The sequence below is a fragment of the Bufo bufo genome, chromosome 6 (genome assembly GCF_905171765.1).
Source record: "Bufo bufo chromosome 6, aBufBuf1.1, whole genome shotgun sequence".
NCBI classification, from domain to species: Eukaryota; Metazoa; Chordata; class Amphibia; order Anura; family Bufonidae; genus Bufo; species Bufo bufo.
Genome location: NC_053394.1, coordinates 4,902,558 through 4,921,693, shown reverse-complemented (window position 1 = coordinate 4,921,693; position 19,136 = coordinate 4,902,558). Strand labels below are relative to the sequence as shown.

The following is a 19,136-nucleotide window of genomic DNA, read 5'->3' as shown; positions in this document are numbered from 1 at the left end:
GTGATGAATGTGTGACCACCATCTGCAATCATTCCTGTCCTCCAGTGATGACATGTGTGACCACCATCTGCAATCATTCCTGTCCTCCAGTGATGACATGTATGACCACCATCTGCAATCATTCCTGTCCTCCAGTGGTGACATGTATGACCACCATCTGCAATCATTCCTGTCCTCCAGTGGTGACATGCTGTTTGACTACTATCTGCCATCATTCTTGTCCTCTATTATCCAAATCTTTTCATTCTGCTCTTCATCTTTACCTGTCATTACTGTCCTATACATCCTGGCTGTGCTCCATCATACATCCAACCACCTGACATCAGTGTCCTCCAACATTAAAACTCATCTATCCATTCCTCTATTTTTTTTTGCCGTATAATCAGAAAGTACATCCATGGTGTAGCATAGAAGAAGCTATACAGGGAGTGCAGAATTATTAGGCAAGTTGTATTTTTGAAGATTAATTTTATTATTGAACAAGAACCATGTTCTCAATGAACCCAAAAAACTCATTAATATCAAAGCTGAATATTTTTGGAAGTAGTTTTTAGTTTGTTTTTAGTTTTAGCTATTTTAGGAGGATATCTGTGTGTGCAGGTGACTATTACTGTGCATAATTATTAGGCAACTTAACAAAAAACAAATATATACCCATTTCAATTATTTATTTTTACCAGTGAAACCAATATAACATCTCAACATTCACAAATATACATTTCTGACATTCAAAAACAAAACAAAAACAAATCAGTGACCAATATAGCCACCTTTCTTTGCAAGGACACTCAAAAGCCTGCCATCCATGGATTCTGTCAGTGTTTTGATCTGTTCACCATCAACATTGCGTGCAGCAGCAACCACAGCCTCCCAGACACTGTTCAGAGAGGTGTACTGTTTTCCCTCCTTGTAAATCTCACATTTGATGATGGACCACAGGTTCTCAATGGGGTTCAGATCAGGTGAACAAGGAGGCCATGTCATTAGATTTTCTTCTTTTATACCCTTTCTTGCCAGCCACGCTGTGGAGTACTTGGACGCGTGTGATGGAGCATTGTCCTGCATGAAAATCATGTTTTTCTTGAAGGATGCAGACTTCTTCCTGTACCACTGCTTGAAGAAGGTGTCTTCCAGAAACTGGCAGTAGGACTGGGAGTTGAGCTTGACTCCATCCTCAACCCGAAAAGGCCCCACAAGCTCATCTTTGATGATACCAGACCAAACCAGTACTCTACCTCCACCTTGCTGGCGTCTGAGTCGGACTGGAGCTCTCTGCCCTTTACCAATCCAGCCACGGGCCCATCCATCTGGCCCATCAAGACTCACTCTCATTTCATCAGTCCATAAAACCTTAGAAAAATCAGTCTTGAGATATTTCTTGGCCCAGTCTTGACGCTTCAGCTTGTGTGTCTTGTTCAGTGGTGGTCGTCTTTCAGCCTTTCTTACCTTGGCCATGTCTCTGAGTATTGCACACCTTGTGCTTTTGGGCACTCCAGTGATGTTGCAGCTCTGAAATATGGCCAAACTGGTGGCAAGTGGCATCTTGGCAGCTGCACGCTTGACTTTTCTCAGTTCTTGGGCAGTTATTTTGCGCCTTGGTTTTTCCACACGCTTCTTGCGACCCTGTTGACTATTTTGAATGAAACGCTTGATTGTTCGATGATCACGCTTCAGAAGCTTTGCAATTTTAAGAGTGCTGCATCCCTCTGTAAGATATCTCACTATTTTTGACTTTTCTGAGCCTGTCAAGTCCTTCTTTTGACCCCTTTTGCCAAAGGAAAGGAAGTTGCCTAATAATTATGCACACCTAATATAGGGTGTTGATGTCATTAGACCACACCCCTTCTCATTACAGAGATGCACATCACCTAATATGCTTAATTGGTAGTAGGCTTTCGAGCCTATACAGCTTGGAGTAAGACAACATGCATAAAGAGGATGATGTGGTCAAAATACTCATTTGCCTAATAATTCTGCACGCAGTGTAGAGGGGTGCCAATTGAGCAAGGCTATAAGGGTGCAGAGTTTTATCCTTTGTATTTTAAGCTAAAAAAAATCCTCTTTTACATTTTCAAAATAACAAAAAAAAAGGAAAAGGGCCCGAAGCAAAACTTTGTGCACCCTGAATGGTTAGTACTTAGAAGCACCTCCTTTGGCATGACATATTGTAAACACTTTTGTAGCAGCCAAGAGTATTTCGGTTCTTGTTTGAGGGATTTTCATTCATTCTTCCTTGCAGACGTCTTCCGGTTCTGTGAGATTCCTGGGCTGTTTGCATGCTCTCCTCTTTTGAGGTCTATCCACAGATTTTCAATGATGATCAGATCAGCAGACTGTGAGGGCCATGGGAAAAATCTTCCTCAGATCAGGGGACTGTGAGGGCCATGTGCAGCGTACTCAAGTTGTGTGCAGTAGGTGTTTCTGGGTGATGTAGTGCAATATACACTAACCTGGTACAGCTGACTCTCTGCAAGGGCAGGTATAGGTAGAAATAGTTCGTGACGCCAGTGCCAAGTAAACGGTGGCACGCCGTTTGCGGATGCAGGAATAAATTGAGGAAACGTAGTCTTAAAACAGAACTCCAACTTTAGTAGTTTTCAAGCAGAGACAATATTGGAATCGCAGTTCCTTGGCATACAGTCGATTTTGCAATTCGGTCGATGCAGGCAATTCAGTTATAGCAAGGTGATTACAGAGTGTTGAGCACAGGACTTGCAGCACAGGAGCTTGCACTCTAATTCTGTCTGATCCTGGAACATAGCATATCTTCACCAAGGCCCATCAACCTAGTTCTGGCTTTATATCCTTGGTTGTAGCTTTATAAAAGTACCTCCTCTGTTATTCTGAGTACCTCTTGCTTTCCTGATCTTTGCCTCTGTCTCTCTCAGCTGCTGGAAACTTCCTCAGGTTCTTGATCTAACATATTCCTGTTTCTGCATATGGGAATTCAGGAGGGAATCTTCTCCTGGACAGCAGGCTTCAGGCCTGGACTTGTCTCAGACATTGTCTAATCTCCAACTGTAGATTACAGACACTAGACTCCGTCTGCCTTCTACTTCCCCGTCTGGCCTTTATATAGACTAGGGCTCTCTAGCTCCCTCTAGTGACTAGAAGCTGGAATGACACCCCTAGCAGGCCTGTACATGCAAGTTTCATAGTAACAGGGAAACACACAGCATTGCATTACATGACATTTTATAAAACGGACATATACCAACTTCCCCATAATTAGGAGGGACGACAGCACACCAAGTGACACTTTGGTAGTGACGGGTATTACAGTCCCCGTACACTACATACCCCACTGCTTTAAGCTGAGTACGACCTCGTACTCCATCATGGGTCGCCCAACTGGAATCTCTACCTGAAATAGAAAAAAGAGACATGCAGGCATACATATATGTAATTCATCTGCATTTACATTCATATCAGGTCCAATTGGCAAAGGTGAAATGTGGTGACAAGGGGCGTCGTTCTCTTTTCTCAGGATAGTGAATGGAACGGGGGCGCTGACCTGGCACAGAGTAACATTATAACCAGGATAGTCCATGACAATGAATAAGTCCATAATAGAACAGCAAAATAGATAAAACAGCATAAAAGTTCTTGGAGGCTCAAAGAACAAACATGAGTCCGTACCCAGGTTATTTTCCTATAAATCACAGAGGCTCTCATTCGGTGGAGTCCATCTCTGGGCACAATACTTTTAAAAGAATAAGAATCTCAGAGGCTCAGGTACTTTTGAGTCTGTCTCCAGGCACGGTTCCTTAGTATGAAGTTGCACAATAACATGACAGCAAAGACAAGTGCTGTAATACCCCTGATCAACCTGAAAAGGGGGTGAAGGGTAAAAGGTGCAACAAAGGAACAGGCACAACTTGGCGTGGGGTAGCAAAAGCAGGCAGGAGGTCCTGGAAACAAACGTGGCCTTGCTGACTTTGTGATTTCAGTGGTCAACACCTACCACTGAGCCGTGGACAAACTGGCAGCCGCAACAAAGGGCCAGAAACATAGGACTCCTGTCCTGGAAGGGTTAACATCAAACTTCTGCAGTGAAACAAATCAAAGGCCTAGCAGGCTGATTACAGTGGCATATCATATCCACTTGGCTCCGCTGGCAGGTATCGTCTGTAGTAGTCCTCTACAGGAGGATGTGCCCACATAACTGTATCAGGGGGCAGCTGTAGGGTAAAGGGGCCCCTAATAGGTATTGGCCCCATAGGCCTAGGGGTGAACCCTCTGGTGGACCGTGCCGGTCCTTGCATGATCACTGCAGGGTGTAATGCGCTTGGCACTGCCGCAGCAAGCGGTCCGGTGCTCTGGGTGCAGCAGTTTACAGCAATCGCGGGTCCGGTCTGGGGCACTGACGGAGCGGTGGCAACAGAAGGTGGTCTACGGGTGGTGACAGGCACCCTTACCTCATCCTTCCTCGGCGGTGTCTGGATCCTGGCGGTGTATGTCTTGCGCAACTCCCGCAACTTCTCCTCCAGCCGGACGATCTGCTCACCGATGCTCTCTGTGTCGGAGTCGCTGTCCTCTGCTGGCGCCGCCGGCGCAGGTACAGTCACCGATGACGCGGACTCGGCCTCTGCAGGTTCTGGCGATGCGTCTGGTCTCCGACCCCTCCGGATGTTTTCAAAGGTAGCACTAAGTCCTTTTAACTGCTCCAGCTCCGATATTGTCTTCTCCCGACGAGGCAGCTCGGGGGAAGGATAGGGGCTCACCCATTTCTCCAACACGGTTGGCTGCCAGAAGACATTAGGCCCAATGAAGGAGCTCCGCTCCTGAAAGGCGTGATGGGCCGGCTCTGGAGAGCGTTCCGGTTCTCGCTCGCAGCCAGAGTAGTCTTCTCCTTCTTCTGCCTCCCAGTCCTCAGGAGCTCGCTTGGGACGGGTCACGGCAGTTGCATAAGGGCCTCGTAGGCTCTCGGCAGGGGTGTACTCCACTTCCTCTCCCTCGCGGAGGCTGTGCTGATACGAAGGGAGGTAGTCTCTTTTGACAGACCTTCGATTAACATAGAGGTCTCTGCCAGTTAGATAGTCCTGGATAAACCCGTAGCCACGGGGTTTGTCAAATGACAGCACCACTCCCTTTCTCCTTTCCAGGCGGGGTTGGGTGTGCGTATGCTTCTCATGTATTGTCTTAGTTAGTTCCTCATAGATAATTTTAGTCTTTGTATTCCGCTTTATAGCGGCCTCTCGGATCTCCGCCATCAGGGAGGACCATTTGAAAGATGGTTGGAAAAAGTCCCTCCACGAGCCATAGCAGGGCTCGGGTTCTTTCTCCCTTGGGCGGCAGGCGGGTTGCTCCGGTCCCGGAGAGTAGGCCGGTGGAGCCTCTTCTGGCTCTACACCGATGTCTTTCATCTTTGCAATTTCAGGTGCGGACGCTGCAGGAACACTCTGCTCATTATCCAACATGCTCGATCCTTCTGAGGAGAGCGATAGGGTCGCGTCAATTAGAGTAGCCAGCTCCTCCCACTGCACTGGGGAGCCGCCCCCCCAGGTATTCCAGTATATGGAAGGCGGTGTCCATGCTGGCAGACATGCAAATGTCCAGATAAGCCATGGCGCCTGCCCTTGACCTTCTTCCCGCTTTCTCCTCAGAAAGGCGCCAATTTTTCCCGCCTTTTCGGGATGAAGGTGACGCAGCAGTAAATTCAGCAAGCTCAGCGGCCATCTTTAGCAAAACGCTGTCCATTCACTGACAGCAAGCAGGATTGTAAAAAGTCCACAAAACCACACTCCAATGCAGCGATTTTCTTCCTCTTGGTAGCGCAATACTGCACAGCGCTTTTTTGAAGTTTTTGACACACTTTGGGTATGATTTTCAGTCCACAAAGTCCACTTGCAATAAACAGGTTATTTGTCACTTTGGTCACAGGGCAATGGTATAAGGCACAAAGTTCACGCTTCTTGCACTAGAAAGCGTGCGTATCCTGTTCGTGACGCCAAAAGAGAAGGTGCAGCGTACTCAAGTTGTGTGCAGTAGGTGTTTCTGGGTGATGTAGTGCAATATACACTAACCTGGTACAGCTGACTCTCTGCAAGGGCAGGTATAGGTAGAAATAGTTTGTGACGCCAGTGCCAAGTAAACGGTGGCACGCCGTTTGCGGATGCAGGAATAAATTGAGGAAACGTAGTCTTAAAACAGAACTCCAACTTTAGTAGTTTTGCAAGCAGAGACAATATTGGAAATGCAGTTCCTAAGCATACAGTCGATTTTGCAATTCGGTCGATGCAGGCAATTCAGTTATAGCAAGGTGATTACAGAGTGTTGAGCACAGGACTTGCAGCACAGGAGCTTGCACTCTAATTCTGTCTGATCCTGGAATATAGCATATCTTCACCAAGGCCCATTAACCTAGTTCTGGCTTTATATCCTTGGCTATGGCTTCTATAAGTACCTCCTCTGTCTTTCTGAGTACCTCTTGCTTTCCTGATCTTTGCCTCTGTCTCTCTCAGCTGCTGGAAACTTCCTCAGGTTCTTGATCTAACATATTCCTGTTTCTGCATATGGGAATTCAGGAGGGAATCTTCTCCTGGACAGCAGGCTTCAGGCCTGGACTTGTCTCAGACATTGTCTAATCTCCAACTGTAGATTACAGACACTAGACTCCGTCTGCCTTCTACTTCCCCGTCTGGGCTTTATATAAACTAGGGCTCTCTAGCTCCCTCTAGCGACTAGAAGCGGGAATGACACCCCTAGCAGGCCTGTACATGCAAGTGTCATAGTAACAGGGAAACACACAGCATTGCATTACATGACATTTTATAAAACGGACATATACCAACTTCTCCATAATTAGGAGGGACGACAGCACACCAAGTGACACTTTGGTAGTGACGGGTATTACAGTCCCCGTACACTACACATGGTAAAACCTTCAGCAGATCAGGGGACTGTGAGGGCCATGGTAAAACCTTCCTCAGATCAGCAGACTGTGAGGGCCATGGTAAAACCTTCAGCAGATCAGGGGACTGTGAGGGCCATGGTAAAACCTTCCTCAGATCAGCAGACTGTGAGGGCCATGGTAAAACCTTCAGCAGATCAGGGGACTGTGAGGGCCATGGTAAAACCTTCCTCAGATCAGGGGACTGTGAGGGCCATGGTAAAACCTTCAGCAGATCAGCAGACTGTGAGGGCCATGGGAAAAATCTTCAGCAGATCAGGGGACTGTGAGGGCCATGTAAAACCTTCCTCAGATCAGGGGACTGTGAGGGCCATGTAAAACCTTCCTCAGATCAGGGGACTGTGAGGGCCATGGTAAAACCTTCAGCAGATCAGGGGACTGTGAGGGCCATGGGAAAAATCTTCAGCTTGCACCTTTTGCAATCAGCCATATTGAATTCAGCCCAGATTTTTCCATAGGGAAGGCAGTCATGTGATATATCAATCTTGACTAGAATTTGCTCAAAAACTTAATGGAAGTGTCTGCCTCACCCAGTATTTCCATCCAAAGTCCCATCACCTTGAATTCTGAGCTTCTCTTATACATCCGCGTCATGGTCAGTCAATTACGCTACATGCATGGCCAGACGCCCTTGGGAATCAATGGGACCATTTTAAATGACCGTTTAGTTAGGAGTGCACCGTCTAACGCTGTTAAAAAAGTGTCCTCCAAGGGTTATATATATATATTTATAGTATCTAACAAAAGTGAGTCTGCCCCTCACATTTTTGTAAATATTTTATTATATTTTTTCATGGGACAACACTGAGGGTCATTCTATATACTGGAGGTGCACCAAGAGGAACATTCTATATACTGGGGGCACTAAGAGGGACATTCTATATACTGGGGGCACTAAGAGGGACATTCTATATACTGGGGGCACTAAGAGGAACATTCTATATACTGGAGGTGCACCAAGAGGAACATTCTATATACTGGGGGCACCAAGAGGAACATTCTATATACTGGGGGCACTAAGAGGGACATTCTATATACTGGGGGCACTAAGAGGGACATTCTATATACTAGAGGTGCACTAAGAGGGACATTCTATATATTGGAGGTGCACCAAGAGGAACATTCTATATACTGGGGGCACTAAGAGGAACATTCTATATACTGGGGGCACCAAGAGGAACATTCTATATACTGGGGGCACTAAGAGGAACATTCTATATACTGGAGGTGCACTAAGAGGGACATTCTATATATTGGAGGTGCACCAAGAGGGACATTCTATATACTGGGGGCACTAAGAGGGACATTCTATATACTGGGGGCACTAAGAGGGACATTCTATATACTGGTGGCACTAAGAGGAACATTCTATATACTGGGGGCACTAAGAGGAACATTCTATATACTGGGGGCAATAAGAGGAACATTCTATATACTGGGGACACCAAGAGGAACATTCTATATACTGGGGGCACTAAGAGGAACATTCTATATACTGGGGGCTCTAAGAGGAACATTCTATATACTGGGGGCACTAAGAGGGACATTCTATATACTGGGGGCACTAAGAGGGACATTATATATACTGGAGGTGCACTAAGAGGGACATTCTATATACTGGGGGCACTAAGAGGGACATTCTATATACTGTAGGTGCACTAAGCGGGACATTCTATATACTGGGGACACTAAGAGGGACATTCTATATACTGGAGGTGCACTAAGAGGGACATTCTATATACTGGGGGCACTAAGAGGGACATTCTATATACTGTAGGTGCACTAAGCGGGACATTCTATATACTGGGGACACTAAGAGGGACATTCTATATACTGGGGGCACTAAGAGGGACATTCTATATACTGGAGGTGCACTAAGAGGGACATTCTATATACTGGAGGTGCACTAAGAGGGACATTCTATATACTGGGGCACTAAGAGGGACATTCTATATACTGGGGGCACTAAGAGGAACATTCTATATACTGGGGGCACTAAGAGGGGCATTCTATATACTGGAGGTGCACTAAGAGGGACATTCTATATATTGGAGGTGCACCAAGAGGAACATTCTATATACTAGGGGCACTAAGAGGAACATTCTATATACTGGGGGCACTAAGAGGAACATTCTATATACTGGGGGCACTAAGAGGGACATTCTATATACTGGGGACACTAAGAGGAACATTCTATATACTGGAGGTGCACTAAGAAGGACATTCTATATACTGGGGGCACTAAGAGGGACATTATATATACTGGGGGCACTAAGAGGGACATTCTATATACTGGAGGTGCACTAAGAGGGACATTCTATATACTGGAGGTGCACTAAGAGGGACATTCTATATACTGGAGGTGCACTAAGAGGGACATTCTATATACTGGGGGCACTAAGAGGGACATTCTATATACTGTAGGTGCACTAAGCGGGACATTCTATATACTGGGGACACTAAGAGGGACATTCTATATACTGGGGGCACTAAGAGGGACATTCTATATACTGGAGGTGCACTAAGAGGGACATTCTATATACTGGAGGTGCACTAAGAGGGACATTCTATATACTGGGGGCACTAAGAGGGACATTCTATATACTGGGGGCACTAAGAGGAACATTCTATATACTGGGGGCACTAAGAGGGATATTCTATATACTGGGGGCACTAAAAGGGACATTCTATATACTGGGTGCACTAAGAGGGACATTCTATATACTGGAGGTGCACTAAGAGGGACATTCTATATACTAGGGGCACTAAGAGGGACATTCTATATACTGGGGGCACTAAGAGGGACATTCTATATAATGGGGGCACTAAGAGGGACATTCTATATACTGGGTGCACTAAGAGGGACATTCTATATACTGGGGGCACTAAGAGGGACATTCTATATACTGGGGGCACTAAGAGGAACATTCTATATACTGGAGGTGCACCAAGAGGAACATTCTATATACTGGGGGCACCAAGAGGAACATTCTATATACTGGGGGCACCAAGAGGAACATTCTATATACTGGGGGCACTAAGAGGGACATTCTATATACTGGGAGCACTAAGAGGGACATTCTATATATTGGAGGTGCACCAAGAGGAACATTCTATATACTGGGGGCACTAAGAGGGACATTCTATATACTGGGGGCACTAAGAGGAACATTCTATATACTGGGGGCACTAAGAGGAACATTCTATATACTGGGGGCACTAAGAGGGACATTCTATATACTGGGGACACTAAGAGGAACATTCTATATACTGGAGGTGCACTAAGACGGACATTCTATATACCGGGGGCACTAAGAGGGACATTCTATATACTGGGGGCACTAAGAGGGACATTATATATACTGGGGGTACTAAGAGGGACATTCTATATACTGGAGGTGCACTAAGAGGGACATTCTATATACTGGGGGCACTAAGAGGGACATGCTATATACTGGGGGCCTTAAGAGGGACATTCTATATACTGGAGGTGCACTAAGCGGGACATTCTATATACTGGGGACACTAAGAGGGACATTCTATATACTGGGGGCACTAAGAGGGACATTCTATATACTGGGGGCACTAAGAGGGACATTCTATATACTGGGGGCACTAAGAGGGACATTCTATATACTGGGGTCACTGAGAGGGACATTCTATATACTGGGGGCACTAAGAGGGACATTCTATATACTGGGGGCACTAAGAGGGACATTCTATATACTGGAGGTGCACTAAGAGGGACATTCTATATACTGGAGGTGCACTAAGCGGGACATTCTATATACTGGGGACACTAAGAGGGACATTCTATATACTGGGGGCACTAAGAGGGACATTCTATATACTGGGGGCACTAAGAGGGACATTCTATATACTGGGGGCACTAAGAGGGACATTCTATATACTGGGGTCACTGAGAGGGACATTCTATATACTGGGGGCACTAAGAGGGACATTCTATATACTGGGGGCACTAAGAGGGACATTCTATATACTGGGGGCACTAAGAGGGACATTCTATATACTGGAGGCACCAAGAGGGACATTCTATATACTGGGCACACTAAGAGGGACATTCTATATACTGGGGGCACTAAGAGGAACATTCTATATACTGGAGGTGCACTAAGAGGGACATTCTATATACTGGGGGCACTAAGCGGGACATTCTATATACTGGGGGCACTAAGAGGAACATTCTATATACTGGGGGCACTAAGAGCGACTTTCTTTATACTGGGGGCACTAAGAGGGACATTCTATATACTGGAGGTGCACTAAGAGGGACATTCTATATACTGGAGGTGCACTAAGAGGAACATTCTATATACTGGGGGCACTAAGAGGGACATTCTATATACTGGGCGCACTAAGAGGGACATTCTATATACTGGGGACACTAAGCGGGACATTCTATATACTGGGGGCACTAAGAGGAACATTCTATATACTGGGGGCACTAAGAGGGACTTTCTTTATACTGGGGGCACTAAGAGGGACATTCTATATACTGGGCGCACTAAGAGGGACATTCTATATACTGGGGACACTAAGAGGGACATTCTATATACTGGGGGCACTAAGAGGGACATTCTATATACTGTGTGCACTAAGAGGGACATTCTATATACTGGGGGCACTAAGAGGGACATTCTATATACTGGGGGCACTAAGAGGGACATTCTATATACTGGGGACACTAAGAGGGACATTCTATATACTGGAGGTGCACTAAGAGGGACATTCTATATACTGGGGGCACTAAGAGGGACATTCTATATACTGGAGGTGCACTAAGAGGGACATTCTATATATTGGAGGTGCACTAAGAGGGACATTCTATATACTGGATGTGCACTAAAAGGGACATTCTATATACTGGGGGCACTTAGAGGGACATTCTATATACTGGGGGCACTAAGAGGGACATTCTATATACTGGAGGTGCACTAAAAGGGACATTCTATATACTGGAGGTGCACTAAGAGGAACATTCTATATACTGGAGGTGCACTAAGAGGGACATTCTATATACTGGGGGCACTAAGAGGGACATTCTATATACTGGGGGCACTAAGAGGGACATTCTATATACTGGGGGCACTAAGAGGGACATTCTATATACTGGGGGCACTAAGAGGAACATTCTATATACTGGGGGAACTAAGAGGGACTTTCTTTATACTGGGGGCACTAAGAGGGACATTCTATATACTGGGGACACTAAGAGGGACATTCTATATACTGGAGGTGCACTAAGAGGGACATTCTATATACTGGGGGCACTAAGAGGGACATTCTATATACTGGGTCACTAAGAGGAACATTCTATATACTGGAGGTGCACTAAGAGGGACATTCTATATACTGGGGGCACTAAGAGGGACATTCTATATACTGGGGGCACTAAGAGGGACATTCTATATACTGGGGGCACTAAGAGGGACATTCTATATACTGGGGACACTAAGAGGAACATTCTATATACTGTAGGTGCACTAAGAGGGACATTCTATATACTGGGGGCACTAAGAGGGACATTCTATATACTGGGGGCACTAAGAGGGACATTCTATATACTGGGGGCACTAAGAGGGACATTCTATATACTGGGGGCACTAAGAGGAACATTCTATATACTGGGGGCACTAAGAGGGACTTTCTTTATACTGGGGGTACTAAGAGGGACATTCTATATACTGGGGACACTAAGAGGGACATTCTATATACTGGAGGTGCACTAAGAGGGACATTCTATATACTGGGGGCACTAAGAGGGACATTCTATATACTGGGGGCACTAAGAGGGACATTCTATATACTGGAGGTGCACTGAGAGGGACATTCTATATACTGGGGGCACTAAGAGGGACATTCTATATACTGGGGGCACCAAGAGGAACATTCTATATACTGGGGGCACTAAGAGGGACATTCTATATACTGGGGGCACTAAGAGGAACATTCTATATACTGGGGGCACTAAGAGGGACATTCTATATACTGGGGGCACTAAGAGGGACATTCTATATACTGGGTGGGGGCACTAAGAGGGACATTCTATATACTGGGGGCACTAAGAGGGACATTCTATATACTGGGGGCACTAAGAGGAACATTCTATATACTGGGGGCACTAAGAGGGACATTCTATATACTGGGGACACTAAGAGGGACTTTCTTTATACTGGGGGCACTAAGAGAGACATTCTATATACTGGGCGCACTAAGAGGGACATTCTATATACTGGGGGCACTAAGAGGGACATTCTATATACTGGGGGCACTAAGAGGGACATTCTATATACTGGAGGTGCACTAAGAGGAACATTCTATATACTGGAGGTGCACTAAGAGGGACATTCTATATACTGGGGGCACTAAGAGGGACATTCTATATACTGGGGGCACTAAGAGGGACATTCTATATACTGGGGGCACTAAGAGGGACATTCTATATACTGGGGGCACTAAGAGGGACATTCTATATACTGGGCGCACTAAGAGGGACATTCTATATACTGGAGGTGCACTAAGAGGGACATTCTATATACTGGAGGTGCACTAAGAGGGACATTCTATATACTGGGGGCACTAAGAGGGACATTCTATATACTGGGGGCACCAAGAGGAACATTCTATATACTGGGGGCACTAAGAGGGACATTCTATATACTGTGTGCACTAAGAGGGACATTCTATATACTGGGGGCACTAAGAGGGACATTCTATATACTGGGGGCACTAAGAGGGACATTCTATATACTGGGGGCACTAAGAGGGACATTCTATATACTGGGGGCACTAAGAGGGACATTCTATATACTGGGGGCACTAAGAGGGACATTCTATATACTGGGCGCACTAAGAGGGACATTCTATATACTGGAGGTGCACTGAGAGGGACATTCTATATACTGGGGGCACTAAGAGGGACATTCTATATACTGGGGGCACTAAGAGGGACATTCTATATACTGGAGGTGCACTAAGAGGGACATTCTATATACTGGAGGTGCACTAAGAGGGACATTCTATATACTGGGGGCACTAAGAGGGACATTCTATATACTGGGGGCACTAAGAGGAACATTCTATATACTGGGGGCACTAAGAGGGACATTCTATATACTGGGGGCACTAAGAGGGACATTCTATATACTGGGTGGGGGCACTAAGAGGGACATTCTATATACTGGGGGCACTAAGAGGGACATTCTATATACTGGGGGCACTAAGAGGAACATTCTATATACTGGGGGCACTAAGAGGGACATTCTATATACTGGGGACACTAAGAGGGACATTCTATATACTGGGGACACTAAGAGGGACTTTCTTTATACTGGGGGCACTAAGAGGGACATTCTATATACTGGGCGCACTAAGAGGGACATTCTATATACTGGGGGCACTAAGAGGGACATTCTATATACTGGGGGCACTAAGAGGGACATTCTATATACTGGAGGTGCACTAAGAGGGACATTCTATATACTGGAGGTGCACTAAGAGGGACATTCTATATACTGGGGGCACTAAGAGGGACATTCTATATACTGGGGGCACTAAAAGGGACATTCTATATACTGGGGGCACTTAGAGGGACATTCTATATACTGGAGGTGCACTAAAAGGGACATTCTATATACTGGGGGCACTAAGAGGAACATTCTATATACTGGGGGCACTAAGAGGGACATTCTATATACTGGGGGCACTTAGAGGGACATTCTATATACTGGAGGTGCACTAAGAGGGACATTCTATACCACTGCGTGCAGAATTATTAGGCAAATGAGTATTTTGACCACATCATCCTCTTTATGCATGTTGTCTTACTCCAAGCTGTATAGGCTCGAAAGCCTACTACCAATTAAGCATATTAGGTGATGTGCATCTCTGTAATGAGAAGGGGTGTGGTCTAATGACATCAACACCCTATATTAGGTGTGCATAATTATTAGGCAACTTCCTTTCCTTTGGCAAAATGGGTCAAAAGAAGGACTTGACAGGCTCAGAAAAGTCAAAAATAGTGAGATATCTTACAGAGGGATGCAGCACTCTTAAAATTGCAAAGCTTCTGAAGCGTGATCATCGAACAATCAAGCGTTTCATTCAAAATAGTCAACAGGGTCGCAAGAAGCGTGTGGAAAAACCAAGGCGCAAAATAACTGCCCATGAACTGAGAAAAGTCAAGCGTGCAGCTGCCAAGATGCCACTTGCCACCAGTTTGGCCATATTTCAGAGCTGCAACATCACTGGAGTGCCCAAAAGCACAAGGTGTGCAATACTCAGAGACATGGCCAAGGTAAGAAAGGCTGAAAGACGACCACCACTGAACAAGACACACAAGCTGAAACGTCAAGACTGGGCCAAGAAATATCTCAAGACTGATTTTTCTAAGGTTTTATGGACTGATGAAATGAGAGTGAGTCTTGATGGGCCAGATGTATGGGCCCGTGGCTGGATTGGTAAAGGGCAGAGAGCTCCAGTCCGACTCAGACGCCAGCAAGGTGGAGGTGGAGTACTGGTTTGGGCTAGTATCATCAAAGATGAGCTTGTGGGACCTTTTCGGGTTGAGGATGGAGTCAAGCTCAACTCCCAGTCCTACTGCCAGTTTCTGGAAGACACCTTCTTCAAGCAGTGGTACAGGAAGAAGTCTGCATCCTTCAAGAAAAACATGATTTTCATGCAGGACAATGCTCCATCACACGCGTCCAAGTACTCCACAGGGTGGCTGGCAAGAAAGGGTATAAAAGAAGAAAATCTAATGACATGGCCTCCTTGTTCACCTGATCTGAACCCATTGAGAACCTGTGGTCCATCATCAAATGTGAGATTTACAAGGAGGGAAAGCAGTACACCTCTCTGAACAGTGTCTGGGAGGCTGTGGTTGCTGCTGCACGCAATGTTGATGGTGAACAGATCAAAACACTGACAGAATCCATGGATGGCAGGCTTTTGAGTGTCCTTGCAAAGAAAGGTGGCTATATTGGTCACTGATTTGTTTTTGTTTTGTTTTTGAATGTCAGAAATGTATATTTGTGAATGTTGAGATGTTATATTGGTTTCACTGGTAAAAATAAATAATTGAAATGGGTATATATTTGTTTTTTGTTAAGTTGCCTAATAATTATGCACAGTAATAGTCACCTGCACACACAGATATCCCCCTAAAATAGCTAAAACTAAAAACATACTAAAAACTACTTCCAAAAATATTCAGCTTTGATATTAATGAGTTTTTTGGGTTCATTGAGAACATGGTTGTTGTTCAATAATAAAATTAATCCTCAAAAATACAACTTGCCTAATAATTCTGCACTCCCTGTATACTGGGGGCACTAAGAGGGACATTCTATATACTGGGGGCACTAAGAGGGACATTCTATATACTGGGAGCACTAAGAGGGACATTCTATATACTGGGAGCACTAAGAGGGGCATTCTATATACTGGGAGCACTAAGAGGGACATTCTATATACTGGGAGCACTAAGAGGGGCATTCTATATACTGGAGGTGCACTAAGAGGGGCATTCTATATACAGGTAGCTTTGGGGCCCTCAATGGTCCCAGTTATGCTCATAGACCAGTAGCACCATAATGGATGCCATGGCTTGTGATATTACTCTGCCGCTCCACAACTAACAGACGTTTGCTGCACTCAATTCTTTAAAGGGGTTTTCCCATCGCAGGCAATAGGGGCATATCCCACCTTTGAGACCCGCACCTACACTGAGAGCGGGAAAATGCGGCGGAGGGCGCTTTGCACATGCACAGCCACCCTCCATTAATTCCCGTTGGCCACATCAAAATGAATGGGAGCTGTGGGCGCGTAAGTGCGGCGCTCTCCCACTCACTTGTATGGGGAGAGCACCTGGTGGTGGCTGGACCCTGGGAAACCCGGAGTCTCCCCGCTCCGTTCTGGGACCTGCGCCTATCCTAGCGATATGCCCCCATTGTCTGTGATGGGAATACCCCTTTAAAACCAACCCTTTTAAGGTCGATATTTTGGACACAGTTGTTAAGGCGACCAAACTAATTTATGAACCTAAAATATGAAGAGTTGATCCCTCTGGGGGAGGGGTATTACCCCATTACCTCTCTCTTACTGAACGTTCATACGTTTTCCCTTATTTTTGGAGATGTCATCTCAGTGAATGTCTACTTAGTTATTCCTTAGAATAATCAAGACTTCGGTTTGGTTGTAGGAGTTGTCAGATATTCTCAGGATAGGTCATCAATATCATATTGATGGGGGTTCGGATCCCGTCACGCCGCCGCTGCTCCTCTTCCCTGTTTACCTTCCCTTGAATGAGAAGGAGCAGTTGTAGTTACACTCAGTCCTATTTAATGACTAAACAATGCCCCCCCACCCCATATTCTCCCCGCGCCGCTCCTGGTCCCCGCGCCGCTCCTGGTCCCCGCGCCGCCGCTGCTGCTTCTCCACCATGTGCAGATAAAAACATCCGGTGGTGGGGTGGGTGGTCAGCCTCCAGAGCCTCCACCGCCTGCCAATGGCTACGCCCCCCCTCCCCCGACACAAGATGTTTTCATCCGCTCACGGGGAGAAGCGGCAGTGGTTGTGCGGGGACCAGGAGCGGCGCGGGGAGCCCGGTAAGTAGATTCAGTGTGAGGGGCCCGGGCATACGGGGGGCATTTTTTAGTCTCAGATAACCCCTTTAAGTGAAAGGGAGAGGAAGCTGTAATTGCACTGCGAACGGCTAGCAGGTAAACCGTGAAGAGAACGCAGCAATCGCACGAACAAAAGCTGATCATTGGAGAGGTCATCGATATCCCCTTCAATCCCTTGTTAGAAGATTGCCTTAACAATGACCTAATTACAGGCGGTGGGGGAACCTACCAGACACCAGGTGTTCCGTTTGCCTGCAGTGCCTCTACAGGGGACATTGTGCATTACACTGATATCCATTGATTTCAATGGACATCCTTTAATGTTTAGACATACTGCTTCCTCCAGAGTGAGAGGCGCTTTTGTCAGCAGCCATTGTCCGCTTCATCTCCTCCAGGCGTCAATATTCTGAATCATCCTAATAGATGAAAGTGGTCGTCCTGTATCCGACCTGTAGATTATAGGTTTGTAGGGATGAGCAAATCGACTTCGGATGTTTCATTCGAGGTCGATTCGCTCTTCTCTATTTGTCACCTCGTATCAACAGCGGCTTCTAATTTCCTTTTTGTTTTCCATAGATGTTCCTTGCTGGGAGATGCTGCTATTGGTGTCGCCACGTTCTGCGGAGCTTCGTCCTCGTGTATCTGCTAAATGTTTACTGCTCATTAATAAACCTTCTTGCTTCATCCTCCTGTCTCGTCTTATGATGGGTTGCTCCAGGGTCAGCCAGGGACTCTTATTTTGCAGACCTTGAAGGGGTCTAGGATTAGAAAAAACAATTGTCCCAATGCAGCGCCACACCTGTCTATGGGTTGTGTATGGTACTGCAGCTTGTCTCCATTGAAGTGAGTGGCAATGCCATATACAACCTTTGAACAGGTGTCCCGACTCCCTGGTTATGGAAGATACTGGACAACCAATAGTTTGTGTCTTCAGTGTCTATAGACGGCATTAGTCACAAAGATCACTGTGATTGGGGGACGGGGGCAATTGCTTTTACATTTACAGTTAAATGAAGTTTTATCTAGAATTGCAACATTTATTATAGACATTATGGATCAGTTCCTCTTAGTTTTCATTATTTCTGCTTGCTGCCAGTGAATGGAATGGATTCTTGCTTACAACTACATTTTGCCTAGGTTGACATTTGCGGCCTGAGGCAAAATAATGCTGCTTGCCAAGATCTTCATGCCAGTGCAGCCCCTAATGCTGGCAGTCAGGTCTCTGGTGCAGCCCCTAATGCCGGCAGTCAGGTCTGTAGTGCAGCCCCTAATGCCGGCAGTCAGGTCTCTGGTGCAGCCCCTAATGGCAGCAGTCAGGTCTGTAGTGCAGCCCCTAATGCCGGCAGTCAGATCTGTGGTGTGGCCCCTAATGCCGGCAGTCAGGTCTGTAGTGCAGCCCCTAATGCCGGCAGTCAGGTCTGTAGTGCAGCCCCTAATGCCGGCAGTCAGGTCTCTGGAGCAGCCCCTAATGCCGGCATTCAGGTCTCTGGAGCAGCCTCTAATGCCGGCAGTCAGGTCTCTGGTGCAGCCCCTAATGCCGGCAGTCAGGTCTCTGGTGCAGCCCCTAATGGCAGCAG

The 19,136-nt window shown here is 46.2% G+C and overlaps 1 protein-coding gene across 2 annotated transcripts in view; it reads left to right on the top strand.

Annotated features, from left to right (window-relative positions):
- LOC121005278 (alpha-2-macroglobulin-like protein 1) overlaps positions 1–18,242 on the top strand; it is a 234,254-nt gene extending 216,012 nt beyond the window's left edge. For both annotated transcript variants that reach the window (XM_040437916.1, XM_040437917.1), the window contains exon 37: positions 18,136–18,242. The gene's annotated coding sequence lies outside the window, so the exon portion shown is untranslated. The remainder of the gene's footprint in view (positions 1–18,135) is intronic.
- Positions 18,243–19,136: the final 894 nt, after the last annotated feature.